Consider the following 20651-nt stretch of genomic DNA (forward strand, 5'->3'; position numbering starts at 1 on the left):
AATATAATTATACACTAAGCAACTGACAAAAGAAAAGTGATGAAGTGTAAAGAAATAGTCTATGAAGTAATTATTTAGACTCTATCTTCAGAAATATAGCAAAAGAGCAGCATTTACTTAGCATCAAACCAGATTTACAAGTAGAAAGGTGAGAAATTAAAGAACCAGCAGATTAATACCTTAAGTGACAATTAACTCAGTAATATTTTCTCTGCTGATAAAAGACCAACACCAGCAGCTCTCAGTCAAAAGTGCTACAGTAAGTGCAGATAATGAAATTCTGAGTTTATTCTAACATCTAAAAGTAGTCCAACTAAGCTCTCTCCTGGAAGTTACCTTCACAAATAGATTCTGCGTATGAGATATTGCAGATCTACTACTGCCCAAAAGAGAATTTCTTCCTTAAGTGAGTTTAGTTTCTGTTCCATTCATTCCCCCTACCCTCTCTCTTTATTATCCAGTATGACAGCACATCAAACCCAGCGGTGTCCATTATTCCTTCCCCCTCATTACCCAATGTAGATGAAATGATCTAGTTCAGAAGATGGGTACACTCCATACATGGATGGAGGGCAACAGTTTGGGCTTTAGAGTCAAACAGGCCTATGCTTAAATTACCCCAGATTCACTCACTACCTACTAGCAACCTCTTTACCCTCTATGATGCACACTTTCTTCATTTATCAAATGGGGATGATAATACCCATCTCACAGAGTACTGTGAGAATTAAAGCTAGCATGCAAACAAAGCACCCACTGCAACTCAGAACACAGAAAGTGTTTAACAAATTAATTTCATTGTTAAGATCTGAGCCCAAATCATGCTCTGCCATGAGAAGCTCTATAGCTTAATTCTTTTTTTTACCATGAAAATATTTATTTGTGATAATCATAAGTCAGTAAGTAAGACCAGCACAGCCGGACATGGCCTTTACAGCTCTGGCAGTGTTTTTATATTTAAAACACATCCACCACAGGTGAGGCTGGTCGACTACAAGGCTAGTGAAACCTACCACCAGAACCACAGTGACTGCGCCACCTTAAAGCCAAGACTGAGCTGTGTATTGAGGCTGTAGCATGCACTTGAGAAGCTACTGTTCCTACCTCAGAGCATTGCTGGGAGCATTAAATAAGTTAAAATATGTAAGGGTCTTATAATGCTGTCAAGTAAATGATAAGTGCTATATAAGCACTATGATTGTTATTATTAGGCTCACAAGTGAGCTGGGAAGCTCTGGAAATAAGTTCTAATGTATGGGATTTTGTATGTAATCTATAGAGGTCAAACTTTCCATGAGAGCAGGTACAACTCAGAGATCAGAAAAGGGGTAAAGAATTCATCTTAAAAATTAGTGAAGAACAAGAGATCAGACTCTAAGCACAGTGCCGAATCTAGGCTTTATCACCCTTTTATAGAGTCACTGCCACATTTGGGTGTTCAATACTTGTAGGTTTATAGTAGCCACAAGGAGAACTGGGATCTCACAAAGGAAGCTGGTAGAGACAGAAGGCTAGTCCCACAGGAAGATCTTACTCACGTCCCCACGCTGATCTCACGCTTCGCATGAGCCCCACAGGGTACGGACATGCACAGGACCTGTGTGATATCTCAAGGCATCCACCTCTTCAGGTTTGTCATGTTATGTGTCTCACTATACTCCGAAACCAGCCAGACACGGGTTCTAATCCTGACTCTGTCACTTACTAATCTTGTGACTTAATCACATTGTGTAGTGTTGTTTAGCAGTGAAGTCATCTCCGACTCTTTTGCAATCCCCTGGACTACAGCATGCCAGGCTCCTCTGTCCAAGGGATTTCCCAGGCAAGAATACTGGAGAGGGTTGCCATTTCTTTCCCCAGGGGTTCTTCCCATTTCAGGAATTGAACCCACATCCCAGCATGGGCAGGCAGATTCTTTACCACTGAGCCCCCTGGGAGGCCCAGTGTGTCTGACTCTTCACTGATGAAATTATCTCTCCGATTGCTTGGAGATTAGGGGATATTACACATGCAATGTCTGGGGCACAGTCAGCAAGTATTTGTAAAGTATTAGCTACACAGTCTCATCTGATTTCTTTCTTTGTCTCACAGTATCAGAATGTGTTTATTCCCAATGCCTCTCTCTTTACATAGTGGAATCATTCTTACCCCTTTTTGGGAGAAATGCTCATTATGCCCAGAACCTCACTAGACTCTTGCACACTTTGATTTCTTGTGCATATTGACCACCTGGTTACACCTGGTTGCTTTGAGTACCATCTCTCAGGTTAGAAAAGAATGCTATCAACCAAGGTAGCCATATAAATGAAATAAGTCCCAAGTTTCCTCTCAGCCCTTATATAAATTCTACTTTTAAACTTTGCTCTATAAACACATATGTTTTAAATTCAAATTGGCACTTCCTTCTAGGTACAGGCTACCTGAAGCCAGCTTTGTTTTGTTTCCTAGCAAACCATACCGTGTTGCTGCTGCAAGTATCTCTCACATCAAACTTCGGTCTCCAGCACATCATCATGAAATGAGGATATCCTACATGCCACCCTGTGTTTCTTTCTTTCCACTTCCCGTAACAAACCTTAAACGTATCCTTCCAAACCAGAAGATGTGTCACCACCTGCAATGCCTTCCCCAACAGTACCAAACATTCCAGATTGTCCCTGAATTTCTGTGGCTGCTACAATTGCAAGTGCATTGACAACAGTGCATTTTAATTTGCTGAATATTTTTCTGACTCACTCATCTATGTTCCGGTTTTTGAAGATAGGAATAATCTCCTACCCATCGTCTTAATCCCAGTGTTAAGCACAATCCTTGCTCCTAGCATGGGTTTTTAAATGTTTGGTAATTAAATAGATTATCACTCCTCTTACTTCAGTAAAATGAACAAGGGTATTAATACCAATCACACACATTTGCTCATTCCCATCTCAATATAATCTTCCATACATTCCCATCCTATCAGTCTAAGTACAAATGGATTTCAGCAGCATGTTAAACTACCAAGTAGGTTTTCTTCCAAGAATTGTGAAGAAATCTAAATATTAAGAAATGTGTTACTATAATTCACCATAATAACAGATCTAAAGTGAAAAAATCATTATTATATACAGCAATATTATATTTTATAGTATATTAGATTTTATGTAAATCAAAACCCATTGTTGATAATGACTATAATTATTAAAAAGAAGAGGGGTATAGAGAATTATTTTATTACTATGCTAAAATATAACTATATTTATGTGAAATCATAAACTCATAACATGAGCTTAATAAATTTATAATAGAAAAACCCTCATTAATGTCAGAAGCAATACAGTGATGTTTCCTCTTACATATATTTTTTTGACAGAAGAGGTGCCATCCAACACAATTAAATAGGGAAAAGAAATACAAAATTGGAAGGGAGGTGAAAATATATCATTTCATATTATTATAATTATTTTATCTGGAAATTAAAAGATATCAATGATTAAGGAAAAAATTAACATGCAGAAATCAATAGCTTTCATGCATGCATACAAAACCCAGTCATGCTGAATAATGAAAGAAAACATTCCCTTTAAATAGCAACAATAATTGTTAAAATTAATGAACATTCACTGACAAATCACTGTCCCTGAAAGGCCATCATTTACTTTAGGGTTGAATCTCGGCTCTATACATTCTATGGGTTTTGGACAGATGTATAATGACACATATTTATCACTGTAGAATCACACAGAATGTGGCTTCCCAGCTGACACTAGTGGTAAAGAATCATGCAGGAGACATGGGTTTGATCCTTGCGTCGGGAAGACCCCCAGGAAAAGGCAATGGCAACCCACTCCAGTATTCTCGCCTGGAAAATTCCACGGACAGAGGAGCCTGACGGGCTACAGTCCATGGGGCTTCAAAGAGTCAGACATGACTGAGTGAGCACCCACAGACAGCAATAAATGCCAAAGATCTAGAAATAAATTAATAAGAAAAATATATAAGAAAAAAGTTTAAATTCTATATATGAAAATAATTTTTAATCCCCTGAGGACCAAAAAGGGATTAAAACAAAAAACATGCCCTTGCTAAGGAAGATACAAAATTATTAAGTTGTTAGTATCTGTAAGTTAATATATTTTAATAATACTATTCAAGATAAGCTTTGTAAAAGCTAGACAAACTATTCTAAAGACCAGATAGAATAATAAACAATCAAGGTTAGGTAGTTAAAAAAAAATCAATGATAAAGAACTATCTTTACTAGATATCAAAATATAAGGTTTTAATAATTAAGCAATTTTTGATCTAGTGGAGAAGTAGAAAGAAGAGTCAAATTGAATCAGATCAAAACCCTATAAATCACATGTGAACACTGAGCAAATCATCACTGACATACATAAAAAGAATGAAGATTTCAAGTCAATGAAGAAAATATGTGTTATATCAATATATTACATAGCATTGTGAAAATCTGGGAAACTATCTGAAGAAAACTGGATATAATCTCATATTTTAAAACAAAAGGAAATTATGAATTTAAAATTTAGATGTAAATTTAAATAAGTCAATTACTAAAAGAAAACAGCAGATAATTTTTAAAACATAATTTAAAACAAGGAATGTCTTCCCAAATCACACAAAACTCAGAAGCAGTAGAAGAAAAACTGATAAATCTGACTACACACAGGTAAAATATTCTCCAAAGGGGAAACAACTTCATAGCAAAGTCAGAAGGTAAAAGATAACTTATATGCAGAGAACATCAGGTTGTACATTGTCACCCTGCTTATTTAACTTCTATGCAGAGTACATCACGAGAAACGCTGGGCTGCAGGAAGCACAAGCTGGAATCAAGATTGCCAGGAGAAATATCAATAACCTCAGATGTGCAGATGACACCACCCTTATGGCAGAAAGTGAAGAGGAACTAAAAAGCCTCTTGAGAAAGTGAAAGAGGAGGGTGAAACAGTTGGCTTAAAGCTCTACATTCAGAAAACTAAGATCATGGCATCTGGTTCCATCACCTTATGGGAAATAGATGGGGAGACAGTGGAAACAGTGTCAGACTTTATTTTTTGGGGCTCCAAAATCACTGCAGATGGTGACTGCGGCCATGAAATTAAAAGACGCTTACTCCTTGGAAGGAAAGTTAAGATCAACATAGACAGCATATTAAAAAGCAGAGACATTTGTTGACATTTGTCAACAAAGCTCTGTCTAGTCAAGACTATACTTTTTCCAGTAGTCATGTATGGATGTGAGAGTTGGACTATAAAGAAAGCTGAGCGCTGAAGAATTGATGCTTTTGAACTGTGGTGATGGAGAAGACTCTTGAGAGTCCCTTGGACTGCAAGGAGATCCAACCAGTCCATCCTAAAGGAAATCGGTCCAGGTGTTCATTGGAAGGACTGATGTTGAAGCTAAAACTCCCATATTTTGCCACCTGATGTGAAAAGTTGACTCATTTGAAAAGACTCTGATGTTGGGAAAGAGTGAAGGCAGGAGCAGAAGGGGACGACAGAGGATGAGATGGTTGGATGGCATCACCGACTCAATGTACAAGAGTTTGGGTAAACTCTGGGAGTTGGTGATGGACAGCGAGGCCTGGCATACTGTGATTCATGGAGTCACAAAGAGTCAGAAATGACTGAGTGACTGAACTGAATACATGCATATATAATTATTACAGTTACTGTTATAAACATTTAAATATAATTATGTTATATATATGTATAATGATATTTGACTTTGAAATAAATCATCACAAGACTCATAGCCCACTAAGAAAATAATGAGCAAAGCATATGGATTGTTTACCATAAAAAAAAAATCAACAACACATGACTTTTAAACATAGAAAAGAACACTGTATTTTCAGGCATATTAGCGGCAATTTAAATTAAAACTAAAATGAGATATTTTTTAACCCATTAGTTTGGCAAAAATAAATTTGTCTGGCAGCAAATCACTTTGGTGGCAGTGCCTGTAAAGGCAAATGAAGATGCAGTTGGTGGGAGTATAACTAATACAGTTTCCAATAAAGGCACCTTATAAGGTTTTTTAAGATTAAAAATATTTCTGTTAAGTATTTATATGTCATGTCATCAAAACGATGCTTACGTAAGGTATACATTATAATGTTCTTTGTTATAGAAGACAGAAGACAGTCTAATTGTTCACAGTGTGCAGCAAATTAAATAAAATCTGACACTTCCATATAATGGAATTTTAAGAAAGCTTAAAAAGAATAAGGCTATGCTGATGAACTCATGAAAGATAGACAATAGGTAAATAGCAGAAACAAAGCACAGTAAAGTGTATATTATGCTGCTGACTCTAAAATATATTTAAAAGTCATACATATAAATATATATAGATGTTTAGGGTTACATAGACTGTATGTAGAAGGAAAAGAAGAAAACTAATCACAGTGATTATCCCCAGGGTGGGGAAAAGGATGGCTGCATGACATGGAACACAGGAAATTAACTTTTCCACTATATAATCTGTTGTACTTTTTGAATTTTGTATAGCAAGTATAAATCAGCTCCTGAAGATAAACAAATAACTATTTAAATATTTAAAGTAAGAGATATCCCTTCTCTCCAGCATGTTTCTTCCCACCTCTTTCCTAAGAAGCATCCTCCTGCTGTTTGTCCCCCTTCCTTCCTTTCCTTTCAAGCATTTTCAAACGCATCCCCTTTCCCTGTTTAAATAACAGAAATATTCATGGGTAAGAACTTCAAAAGTGCGAACAAATAAACAAAAATCCCTGCTATTATTTATAGTGCTTTCTGCCAGTTGTCTTAGTTTTTATTCATTAAGAAAATATTTTTAACTACCTATTCAATGTCAAACACTTGTTAGATTCCAGAGGCATAAAAGTGAAAAAGGCAAGGAGTGTCATGGAACTTGCAGTCTAAGGGAGGACAACTAATCAGGCAATAATGAAACACTGCAATACGTTTTACACGACAGAATATACAGAACTCTATGGGAGCTTACAGACCATCCAGGACACACACACAGCGTGTCCATAAAGTGATTTCCAGAGAAATCAACATTTAAGCTACACAAGTAAGAACTAGAAAGGAATTGGTCATGAGAGTGAGTTCCATTCAAGGAAAACAATCTGAGAGTACACAAACAAGAGATCGATTGCCCTTTATGAAAGAAGTTTAAAGTGGTTGAAACTTCAGCAACATTTACAAAGAGTTTGATAAAGAATGGATAAGTAGATAGATTGGAGAGAGGAAAGCCAATTAGAAGACAATGGTGGTGAACGTGCACGTGTGTTAAGTCACGTAAGTCATGTCCAGCTCTCTTCAACCTTATGGACTGTAGCCAGCCAGGCTCCTCTGTCCATGGGATTCTTCCAGCAAGAATACTAGGGTGGGTTGCCATGCCGTCCTCCAGGGGATCTTCCCAATCCAGGGATCAAACCTGAGTCTCTTATGCCTCCTGCATTGGGAGGCGGGTTCTTTACCACTGACGCCACCAGGGAATCCCAAAAAAGGATGGCAATTCCATTCAAATAACACAAATTTGAAAAGATGGAGGAAACTAAATATATTCAAGAGATTCTAAGGAGTTCAAATACACAAAATTTGATGACTAAACACTGGAGATGAGAAAGAGGAGTTAAGAATCATTCCATATTTCTCTGCTAGAGCAACATGGTATATGAACTGATGTCATTGACTAGGTTAAGGGACACAGAAAAAGAACTAGAGAAAAATCTTTGATGTCAGTATTCTATACAATGAGTTCAGGATGTCTGAAAGATTTCCCAGTGGAGCTGTCCAGGAAGCACTTGAATATGCTGGTCTGCAGCTTATGGAGACTGACCCAAGCTAGAGGTATAGATGTAGGAGTCATAACTATAAAAGTTGAAACTTAAGCCATAACCCTCCTGTTCTCTCCTCGTTACTTCATTTAAGTCCACAAGCTAATGGTGGAAGAGCAAGAAAAATGATGAAAGAAAAAGAGGGGACATGCAAAATGATAAAAGGGTCAATACTTCAAGAAGACATACAATTCTTAATGAGTATGTACCTAACAACAGAGCATCAAAATTAGTAAAGGCAAGAACTGATGGAACTAAAGGAGAAATAAAGGCACTATTATAGTTGTAGACTATAATATCCCTCTACTAAAAATAGACAGATCCAGAAGGTAGATAATCAGTAAGGACAGCGGTGTACTCAACAGTATCATCACTTAATTAGATAAAATTGGCATATATGACTAGTATATCTAACAACAGATTACACTTTGTTTTTTCAAGATAACTTGTCACAATCACCAAAGCAGACAACATTCTGTGCCATAAACACGCGCTACAATATTGGAAAAATAGAAATCGTACAATATCTGCTCCCAGGTCACAATGAAATTAAGGTAGAAACTAAAAACAGAAAGAAGCTGAAAAAATCTAAAATACCTGAATAACAGAGATTAAACAATACATTTGTAGATAATACATGGGTCAAAGGGAAAAAAATCTTACGAGAAATTTTAAAATATTTGAACTAAAATAAAAGCATGTTTACCGAAATTTGTGGGATGAAGTAAAAGCAGGGCTTAGAGGTAAATTTATAGCATCAAACACATATATTTAAAAACAAGAAAGATCTAAAAATCAATAATCTAAGCTCCCCACTTAGGAACTAGAAAAAAAGCAAATTAAGACCAAGTAGGTAGAAGAAAAGAACAAAAATTAGAGAAAAAGAATGAAAGAAGTTGTAAACATAAACTCAGGAAAGAAAAATCAACAAATCCAATTTGTAAAGATTAAAAACTGATTAACTTCCAGACAGTCTAACTAAAAATACTGACAATACCAAATGCTGGGGAGGATGCTGAACAACAGGAACTCTCATTAATTGCTGGTAGGAATGCAGTGTGGTACCAATACTTTGCAAGACAGTTGGCAGTTTCTCATTAAAAAAACATACTCTTACCATGTGATCCAAAATTGTGCGCCTTAGTATTTATCCTCCAAAATCAAACCCTTATTCCACACAAAAAACCCATATTTGGATGCTTATATCAGCTTTATTCATACTTGCCAAAAATTGGAAGCAACCAAGATGTCCTTCAGTAGGTGAATAGAAAAATAAACCAATGTACATCCAGATAAACCTAGATGGTGTGTTGAAAAGCAGAGACATTACTCTGCCGACAATGTTCCATGTAGTCAAGGCTATGGTCTTCTCAGTGGTCGCATATGGTTGTGAGAGCTGGAATGTAAAGAAGGCAGAGCAATGAAGAATCGATGCCTTGGAACTATGGTGCTAGAGAAGACTCCTAAGAGTCCCTTGGACAGCAAGGAGACCAAACCAGTCAATCTTAAGGGAAATCAACCCTTCACTGGAAGAACTGATGCTGGAGTTGAAACTCCAATATTTTGGTCATCTGATGCAAACAGCTGATTCATTGGAAAAGTCCCTGATCCTGGGAAAGATTGAGGGCAAAAGGAGAAGAGGGCATCAGAGGATGAGATGGCTGGATGACATCACCAATGCAATGGACATGAACTTGGGCAAACTTCAAGAGATGGTGAGGGACAGAGAGGCCTGGTATGCTGCAGTCCATGAGGTCACAAAGAGTTGAACCCGACTGGGCAACTGAAAAATACTACTACCACCGCCACTCAGACAAGGAGCAATGAGCTATAAAGCCTTAAAATAGTCTTCCACAGGAAACTTAAATGCATATTGCTAAGTGAAAAGGCCGGACATGACTGAGCGACTGAACTGAACTGAAGTGAAAAAATTCCAATCTGAAAAGGCTACATATTGTAAGGTTTCAATAACATGGAAAAGGCAAAACTGCCAGGAACGTAAAAAGATTAGTGGTAATCAGTGGTTGGGAGTGGAGAGGAAGGAATGAAACAGCAGAGCACAGACAGTTCAGTTTCTTCTGTATGATACCATCACTGTAGATAAATGTCTATTACACATTTGTTCAAACTCATGGGATGCACAACACCACAAGTGAATCCTAATATAAACTATGGACTTTGAGTGATAATGGTGTGTTAGTGTAGGTTCATGTATAACAGCAAATGTACCATGTGGTGTGGGATATTGACAGTGGGTGAGGCTATCACTCACTATCAATGTGGAGACAGGGCCTATACCAGAACTGTCTGCACTTTGTGATCAATTTTACTGAGAACCTAAAACTGCTCTTAAAAAATAAAGTTTATTCCCTAATTTAAAAAAAAAACAACAGCAAAGCAATTTATTCAACTGCAGGTTTTCACCCATTTTATTCACTGGAGACATACTGATTTTAAGGAATAACAGCTTTTTCTCTTTAATACACTATGATATTCTTTGATATCAAATGTTTCCATAAATCTGTCATACATGGATACAATAACAAAAAATTATTGGTATTATCTTAGCTTCATTAGAATTTCAAGTTTTCCCCCTACTTCCAAAGCACACACAAAAGTGCATTTGTCTAAGCTACAATTGATTTCTAGTTTAAAATAATTTAGTAAGGGCAAAAGCAGATGTTTAAACCTGCAACTTTGGAATGATCTATCATATATCAACTATCAGTAACAATGAAAGTTTTATGCTTTGTCCTGGGTTGTTTCACATTCATTTCCAGACAGTACCCAAAGCATACATCCTACATACGATTTGTGAAAGGAAAAATCCTCTGTGCTCTCTCTAGGGCCTTCTCATCTCCTGCCAGGCCAGTGAACAAGATGAGTTTCTTTTTATAACGACAAGGCACAGAGATAATTCATCAACTGGAGAGCACAAACAATCCTTTATTCAGCAGAATGACAAAAGGTTATTTAGCTTCTGGCATCTAGTATAGTTCTTACAAGAACCAGGCCCAACAGCCAATATGATAATTAATAAATTTCCAACATCTGGGCAGTAAAGCAATTTTTTATGAATGTTAAACAATGCCAGTGCCAAATTAAAACCTCCCCTCCTCGTATTTATCTACCTGAACCCTTCACTGTAGAGCCAAATTTGCTGTGTTCAGGCTATAAAGTGGGGATAGTGATGACACAGTAGGAAGGTATTACACAATTTGGGAAATCCATATTACTAAGTGTCATTTAATCATATGGACATTGATGATATCACCCCCTGAGCCTAATGGAGAATAAACCTTGCCAAGAGTACAGTATCAAGTTAAATGACAGGTGAGTGATATCAATCTTCACATTGAATAAAGGAGACATGTTTAAAGGCAGAATCAGAGTCTCAATTTTTCTAACTTTCCTCCAGCATCCCTTTTCCATGCTTTTTTAAAAATAAGTCAAATAGAAAAATACCTTTATGTGGTTATTGCTTGCATAGATTGAGAAAGGTGACCTTCAAGTCCTAAAAGCCTTCTCAGAAACTCAGAAGCACCAAATTTAGCAGATCATCCAGTTCAAGCCTCTGTCCCTTCCTTAGATTTCCCATCAAAAACAGCATATGGTTATGACTGCAGATATTTGAATTAGACAATGCATGCCAATAGAATCTTTAAGAAGAAATAAATGTAGTATTCAAAGTATTTGACTACTAAAGTATTCAAGGTATTTTATGAGACAGTATCAACTTCATAAATCATAAATCCTAGGTAGAATATATTGCAATTTGTGACAGACTGAATAGATACAAATTTAAAACAACACGATCTGGAATTTTAAAATGGCCATATTTAATTGAATTAAAGTAGATTCCACAAAGGGGAATCTGCTAGGATGCATGAGGGTTCCCTTTATTGTTTAATTAATGTGTCTGTATGTGACAAATACCCCTTCCCCCACTTTGATTAGAATTCATCATTACATAGAAGTTGTATTTTAAGTTGAAATTATTCAGAATTTTACTTTGAAGATCAGTTACAATATAGCTGTGAATCTCTGTGAGAACCAGAAAGCTCAACTGTGAGTGTGTTTACAAAAAGGGGTATGTATATACTAGGGAACTGATAGATGATGCACAGAATTACAAGAATACTTTAGTATGGCAATAAAATCTAACAAGATGGATTATCATAAGAATATATATTTGAATGTATCATCTCAAACATGTTTTAGTAATGAGGCTGTGTGATCAAAAGAGCTTGGAGAGCAATGTTTTAGACAAGGCTCAGTAAGGTGCATTATCCACTGAAAGCTCTAGGTTATGTGATAAAAAATCTATAGACTATGAGTTGGAAGAATAATTTATTCAATCATTTTTCCATTCATGCAACAAAATTTAGATTGAACTATTTGATATTACCAGTGTTTGTCTATTTCTGACTCTAGACAAAGGGCAATTTATGTGATTCAGTCTAATAGTTACCAAGTGTCTTTTATAGGGAAGAACCATGTTATCTGTTGCAAGGAACACAAAGATAGCTATGCCTCCAAAAGATCACAGAGATTTATAAAATCTGTACTGAAATAAGTACAATATGCTAAAATTGTGCAGTACTCAGGAAAGTTAAAGAGAGAATGCTGAGGAATGACTCTAGTCTCATATTCTTCGTTGCTTTCTTTTCTGGATTTAGCCACGTGACTTACCATGTTGTGCAAATTTTTTTTTAGAATGGCTTTCCTGGTGGCTCAGATGGTAAAGAATCTGCATGCAAAGCAGGAGATTCAGGTTCGATCCCTGGATTGGAGAAAGGAATAGCTACGCCCGCCAGTATTCTTGCATGGAGAATTCCATGGACAAAGGAGCTTGGCAGACTACAGTCCATGGGGTTGTAAAGAGTTGGACACGAGTGAGCAATTAACAATTTTTAGTACGAAGAAAATTACTACATTTCTCAGACTTAACAATTAGAAGAGGCAGGAATTTATTAAAGTTCCACCATCACAAAATGGTAGCAGCTTTAGTGTCTGAGTTCATAGCTATGTGGGAGCTTTAGACAAACACTGTGAAACATGGCTTTGTTAAAACCTTTTTTCTGTTTGATTTCTAAATATGCCTGTGATAAGCCCATAAAACATGCTGAACTTCTTACAGGAGAGTAAGTACTATAATAATAACAAGTATCCTTTCCTAAGCTATTCAAAATCCATTTGACTTATTCTCAAAAAAAAAAAAGAAAAAAAAATCAGATTTAATCAATCAGTTTTGTCCGAAACCACAAACATAGGCAAGAAAGGGCAACGGAGGAATGCTTATCTGTGTTTAACAGTTTGAAACCTCATGCCTCTGACAGATTATCTAAAATTTAAACACAGTCATTAGGTGAACACTATATTTAAACTATATTCATTTGAAGTAATTACGTTTTTATGGTTTCCCTGGTGGCTCAGAGGTTAAAGCGTCTGCCTGCAATGCAGGAGACCTGGGTTCAATCCCTGGGTCGAGAAGATCCCCTGGAGAAGGAAATGGCTTATTCTTGCCTTGAGAATCCCACGGAGGAGCCTGGTAGGCTACAGTCCACGGGGTCGCAAAGAGTCGGACACGACAGAGCGACTTCACTTCACTTCACTACATAAAAGTTAGTGTTCTATCCATCTGATGTGTATTATTTTAATTCTTAAAATAATTTTTAATTGGAGTATAATGGTTGTACAGTGTTGTGTTAGTTGCTTCTGTACAACATCATGAATCAGCCATGTGTATACATATATCCCCTCCCACCCCCCACCCCACTCCTCTGGGTTACATCACAGAGCACCCATCTGAGCTCCCTGTGCTATATAGGCAGCCTCCCCCTAACAATCTACTTTACACATAAAGTGAAGTGAAGTGAAAGTCTCTCAGGCGTGTCTGACTATTTGCAACGCCATGCACTATACAGTCCATGGAATTCTCCAGGCCAGAACACTGGAGTGGATAGTCTTTCCCTTCTCCATGGGATCTTCCCAACCCAGGGATCAAACCCAGGTCTCCTGCAGTGCAGGGGAATTCTTTACCAGCTGAGCCACCAGGGAAGCCCAAGAATACTGGAGTGGGAAGCCTATTCCTTCTCGAGCAGACCTTCCCGACCCAGGAATCAAACCAGGGTCTCTTGTATTGCCAGCGGATTTTTTTTTTACCAACTGAGCTATAAGGGAAGCCCATAGTATTATATATATTTCAATGTTATTCTCTCATTTCATCCCACCCTCTCTTTCCCCAACTGTCCACAAGTATGTTCTGGACATCTGCAACTCTATTCCTGCCCTGCAAATAGGTTCATCTGTATCATTTCTAAAAAGTTCATACACATGCAATAACATATGATGTTTGTTTTCTTCTTTCTGACTTACTTCATCCTATATGACAGACTCTAATTATCTACATTTAACTCAAATGTTAGTTATCCCTAAAAGAGCCCTTTAGATAGTCACTCTCCTCTCACTTGACTTCATATTGCACCCAAAAGAAATGCAAACATGACATGTATTGTTATAAACATGTTTTTACCTGTCACAATTTTTAGATTTAAAATTTTTATTATTTTTTCATCTAGCAGGATTGAATACAAAAATAATATCTAATAACAATTCATAGTATTCATAAGCTATTAATTGAATGTGAGGTCTAGCAACCATAAATCCCACCTCCTTTTCAAGAATCTCTTCATGAAATACAGATATATTCCTCTCCACACTCAATTTATCACTGTTCCTCTGCACACGTGTCACAGTTCTCATCTCCTTCCACTCTGTGTGATTTAGTTGTCTATATGTCTCTTTGCCCTAGTGGGTTAGGAGATAGTGCAAATTCATACCTTATTCATTTCTGTTGCTCCATAGAAACTAACACAGCATTTGCCAGATTTTGTCATGGAATAAATGTGTGTTGAACGAAATTATAAAACATTAATGAAGAAATAAACAGCTTACAACAAAAAACAATTACCCACACAAAAAACCAAATAAACAAAAGGTCTCTTTCACATTGAGGTACAGAATAAAACCTAGGAGTGGATGGTGATGAAACACGACCATAATCATAATGAAGCAAACCTAGAAGTTATGTATGTCTGCTTTACATTTTGATCCCCTAAGTGAAGAATTGACCTTGCTACGCTGCTCCACATGAAAATTCCTATTACAGCTGAATGTGGTTCCTATCAAATCTTTCCCTATGACTAAACTCTGTCCTGTGTACTGAAACTTATCTCCTTCACATTATGGATCATTTGAACATTAAAGTGAGATTTACAGTAGTGTTTTTAAAGCAAATCCATTCTTCTAAGGGTAACTTGAGATGAAAAACACCTCAATACAATCAATTCATGATTCAGAGAAAAATAAATTACACCACAGTATTTTTTTCATAATATTTTTTAAATTCAATAAAGTACTACCATACGAACTTTATACTTTCATGCGAGGTACAATTCCCAAGTGCACAAATTTACCTAAAATATTTAGAACTACTATTACATTGCTATGATATCCTGAATTTTGCTTGCTACTGAAAAGAAAATAGAAATGTAGAAATGAATAAATACTATTTATAATGTAAGCACATTTTTGACTGCAAAAATTTGACTTAAAAATGCAAATTCATAAAGATAGAGTAATAGGAAAAATGTACAGTGAAAGCTTCACATGGGGTGAAAATGAGTTTTTAAATCTTTCTTCAAAATATCTAGATGTTGAAAACATCAAGATTTGTCAAACTTATGTTTGTAACAGTAAGTTTCAGTTAGAGCTGAAGGTTGAATTCGTTTTACTTTGCTTGGGGGGGGGTGGGGAAGAAAACCTTTTATTAGATAATATTAACTTCCTGTCTCCAACATTCTTAAATATGGGCCCCACAGAAAAGAAATCAGAACCTATTCCAGAAACACAATCTTTCTGATGGACTTAGGATGATGGAATTAGGACATCAGAATATCAGGAAGATGGCAAGACGCTCAAAGAAAATTATGAGAAAATGAGTAAGAAGACATCTAACGGAGATGGGCTGGTGGACGTGGAGCAGCAAGACCGAGGTGTCAGAATGTGTTGGACTCAGCCCCACCAGGACCCAACCTGCCTCCCTCAATGTCACCTATGGCTGCTCTCTGCCTTGGAGAAAACAGTTTCATGTGATTGGAGAACTATACACCTGGGGGAGCAAGCTATATACCCGTGTGGGCTTCTCTCTTAATTAGCAGGACAAGAAGAGTAGGTTACACAACACAGGAGACTGACAAATGCCCCAAAGCTCTAGCATACATAGGAAGAGGGGGGCAGTAGAAGGAGTGACGTCCCCCAGATGTATGACTTGCAGAGCTGAGGGGACATTGAAGATCACACAGGAAAGCAGTCCCAGACTACATTTGTTTATCCATGGTACTTCCCATCATCTCAAAAGAGATAAAACAGAAAAGAAAAAGAAAAGCTTCTGAGCAACATAAAATCACCCAAAAAGACAATAGGATTTGTGAGAAAAAAAAATCGCAAGCTTCAAAGAATAATTCATTAGTTCATTGATCAAACTGAAAAAGCATGTGCACTGGCTATCCCTGTCTATGAAATGAAAGCATTGCAAATCACAACACTAAAAATTATGAACCAAAATTACAAACCGAGGAAGCAAAAAACAGAAGGCAATAATAAGGAAGGCGCTACAAGGTACAACAATTACTCTTACAGCAGAGATATGCTAGAGATATCCTTTACGTCCACTAAAAGTAGACAGAAGAGCACTCGAACAGATCGTTCATACAGGAAAAAAGCACAAAGGATTCAGCAGTCCTGAAAGCAGAGTTTTTACAACACACTGTCACTACCGTTTATTAGGTACCAGATATGCACCTCTTGTTCTAGCCACGCATTCCGGGAAACAAACTCACTCAGAAGGACAATGCAGATAGTGGAGTGCAGTTTATTACACCGGCGGGCCCAAGGCAGAGTCTCCTCTTAGCCAAGGACCCCGACCAGCATTTGTGAAGATCTTTTATACTCCATGTGTACGTGTCCCAACCCACCACCCCAAATTCCTTGAGAGATACATAAACTAAGGAAGGGTAAATACAACCCAATAACCCCATCACTCATGTGCCATGTGCTCAGACAGTTAAACAATTAGCCAATAATCAGTAAGCAGGAGGTTACACTCCGACAGGTACAGAAAAATGTATGGCCTGTCTGGAGGAAGGGGTGATTAGTGTATGTGTTCTCTTAGGCGATGAGTAACCTGGATACGATCTTCAAGATTCCCCTGTCTGGAGGGAGTCTTATCCTTCTGTTGTCATTTCCACAGACACTTAAACACATAGAGTTCAGAGTCCATTGGAGAGGCGGCCGAGCATGATCAGCATGAACAGGCCTGAGATGGAGTCCAGGCCCTATGAATTCCTTCTCCACTCTCAACATACATCTCCTATTTCACTCGATGACTGAGGTAGTATTAACACCCTCTTTTTACGGTTGAGTAAGCTGAGCTGTGGGTAAATAAATTGTCCATGGTCACAAAACTGTGGAACAAAAGAGCTAGAAATCAAGTCCAGATGTGCTGCTTCAAGCCAGTGTCCTTCCGGATACCAACACTTTACTCTCATTATAGGTAATCTGAAAATCTCAGGAAAAGTAGATCATAATTAACAGAATGCAATACTTATGGTCACAATAAAATAGTTTTTAGAATGCAGGCAAGATATGTGTGTGTGTGGATGTATATGTGCATACCACATCAACAAACCCACTTTAAGAAAGCAAGGAAAGATGTAACACATTCAGAAATAATTTCATCGATAAAATGATGAAACAAAATGTCTACATTTACAAAAAATCACCTAGAAAATTCAGTAAAATAGCCTATTGCTAGTTTGTTTAAAGGCATTATTGCATGGTGGAAATACTTAGTATGACTATATTCTCAATAGCAATCACAGAATTCAAATATATTATCTCTTATTAGGGGATAATAATGACCATAAGAAATGAAAATTTCAATTCAAACAACTACAAATCCTAGTTAAAAAGAGAAAGGCACTTCCCCCCATTTTCTACAAGTTTTAGCTGAATATATCTGATGGTCCCTTACCAACCATGAAAAGACTTCTCAACCAATTCCTCCACCTTCAGTGGGACAAAATAATAAGAATGCTTCTTGTAGCCTCCTTTAATTCAGAACCATAGGCTTATGCAGCCCAGAATAGAGTGAGCCTGAGGTTAATTCTTTCTCATCAGCAGCAAACAAGTATTTATTCCCTATGGTGGAAGAGAAAAATTTAGCCCAAAAGAATGACTTCCCTGCAGAGAAGTGTGAAGCAGCAAGGGTTCAGGAATTCAGCTCTACTTCAAAATCTCAGTTACACCAGGAAATGAGTAGAATTTGGATACAAAACAAGATAGGGATGGAAAAGAACATATTATGTGTTAAAGCAAGGAATTTACAAAACAGTGAAAAAAACCAAAGTTTTAACAACTAAATCTGAATGTAGGACCTGCTGCATTTTGACCCTTCCTTTGAAGACTGCAGTTTCCTTCTGAAAAACCTTTTTTCTGAATGAACTCCAAATGCAATGAATGACAAAACTTAAAAAACAGAAAAATGCAACAGTCCTTTACCATTTTATAATATGGAATCCTTGGAAATCTGGTAAAAGATAAATTCGTCTTCCCAGAATAATGTTTCAAAATTCATTTTAAAAACCCACAGAATTTCAAAGGAACCAATATATAGTCATCAATATTTTAAATGAATCAGATTTGTAAGGTAACATTTTATGTGTCTATTAGAGTAATGTAACAAAATGCAACTACCAATAATTTCAAAGTAGAGATTACTTAAAATGATATTTGAGATGCCTGCTGCAACTATAATATGGGAAACGTTTTTAATTTCTATAGGTAATGATGTCACAATCAGAGCTACTTCTAGTGTTTATAGTGCTTACATTCATAATTGAAGGAAATGCTATAATTTAGCAGAGTATATTGAATTTGTCAATAAAGTCTTAGGAGTTTAAATATCTGGAATAATAAGCTGACCTAGTGAATTAAATGTAAGAGCTGCAGAAAATTTATTAAACTCCATTTTGTTAAAATATGAAATGTATAGATTCTTACAGAAAAAAAAATAACAAAAAAACTTCCTAGCTATAAAATGGTAACAATCAGCTTTAGTACACTGACATTCAAGCATTCCATGCTCTCTTCTTTGAACTGTATGCCTTAAAAACACTGAAAAATCCATTTGCCAAAACAAAAAATAACAAACATCATTTTAATAATAAAAGGTATAGTTAATAATCTGACCAGGTTTCAATATTTATCAGGAGCATTTTTTTTTTCCTGCTGACTATGGGTGCAATAAATTTTCTTTTAGTTAAGAAACTAAAAAACAAACCAAAATGAAACAAACAACCAAAAAAACCAAAGTACGCATAACTCGGGGTTTCTCTGGTGGCTCAGACAGTAAAGAATCCGCCTGCAATGTGAGAAGTGAGCTTCAGTTTCTGGGTTGGGAAGATCCCCTGGAGAAGGGCACAGCACCTGATGCGAAGAGCTGACTCATTGGAAAGACCCTGATGCTGGGAAAGACTGAGGGCAGGAGGAGAAGGGGACGACAGAGGATGAGATGGTTGAATGTCATCACCGACTCAATGGACATGGGTTTGAGTAAACTCCGGGAGTTGGTGATGGACAGGGAAGCCTGGCGTGCTGTGATTCATAGGGTCGCAAAGAGCCGGACATGACTGAGCGACTGAACTGAACCCACTCCTGTATTCTTGCTGGAAAAATCCCATGCACAGAGGAGACTGGTGAGCTTCAGTCCATGGGATCTCAGAGGTCCCAGACCTTGACCTATGATTTCCCATCTGAAGGTCTTAGCACCTACTATTTCCTACAACTGAATCAGCATTCCTTCCTATCATAGAGGCTACAAAGCTGAAGCATTTTGGTAAAATAAACTCAAAGGTGATTTCCTCCACAAAGTCTTCTCTAATTCTTCAGCTGGAAATTATATCTGACTTATTTAAATACTTTATATGTACTCCTCATAAGGTAATTACAGTCTAATCCCTATTGTCCTAGGGAGTTGGTGACTCAGTGGTAAAGAATCTGCCTGCCAATGCAGGAGATACAGGAAAGGTAGGTTTAATCCCTGGAAGATCCCCTGGAGGAGGAAATAGCATCCCACTCCAGTATTCTTGCCTGGAGAATCCCTTGGACAAAGGAGCCTGGTGGGTTACAATCCATGGATTCACAAAGAGTCAGACATGAGTGAGCACACACATCTACTGTCCCTACTTTTCTTATTGTTGAAACCAGAGATCTCAGTCTGGTACCCTATGAACTAAACCCAGTGTGCAAATGAATTTTGCTTAGCCCAAACATTTGTTTCATATAAAAAATATAAAATCTTTTAAATCATGAATATTTGGCTTCTCTTGGAAATACTGGGTCCAGATAAAAACAGCAGGCTGGAACTCAGAAGGGGTCACCCCAGTTTGCCTCTTAGGCCACTTCACACATTGTATTAAGTACCAAGCCCAGGTGGGCATTTGAATACAATGCAATACTTAGTCAAAACTTTGGTATGCTAGAGGCAGCATCCTCTTAATCATCTTTACAGCCTGCAACAGGCAGTTAGTAATCTGTAGCTGTTGTTACTCCTTTCATGTGCCTTTCCACTCCTAACGGTTCTCCTTTTACATTTGCCTCTGACCCCTCCTTTCCAGCAGGTTGCCAACATCCTGGGGCTGAATGCAACAGCAGCACTGAGGTAATCAGGGTCAGGTTTCTGACTTCTTTCACACACCCCGTA

General features: G+C 37.3%; 1 protein-coding gene across 1 annotated transcript in view; it reads right to left on the minus strand.

Annotated features, from left to right (window-relative positions):
• Window positions 1–20651, minus strand: part of NLGN1 (neuroligin 1) — an 884133-nt gene that overhangs the window by 768740 nt on the left and 94742 nt on the right. The gene's annotated exons all lie outside the window — the stretch shown is intronic.

Source organism: Muntiacus reevesi, chromosome 8 (genome assembly GCF_963930625.1).
Source record: "Muntiacus reevesi chromosome 8, mMunRee1.1, whole genome shotgun sequence".
Taxonomy (NCBI): Eukaryota; Metazoa; Chordata; class Mammalia; order Artiodactyla; family Cervidae; genus Muntiacus; species Muntiacus reevesi.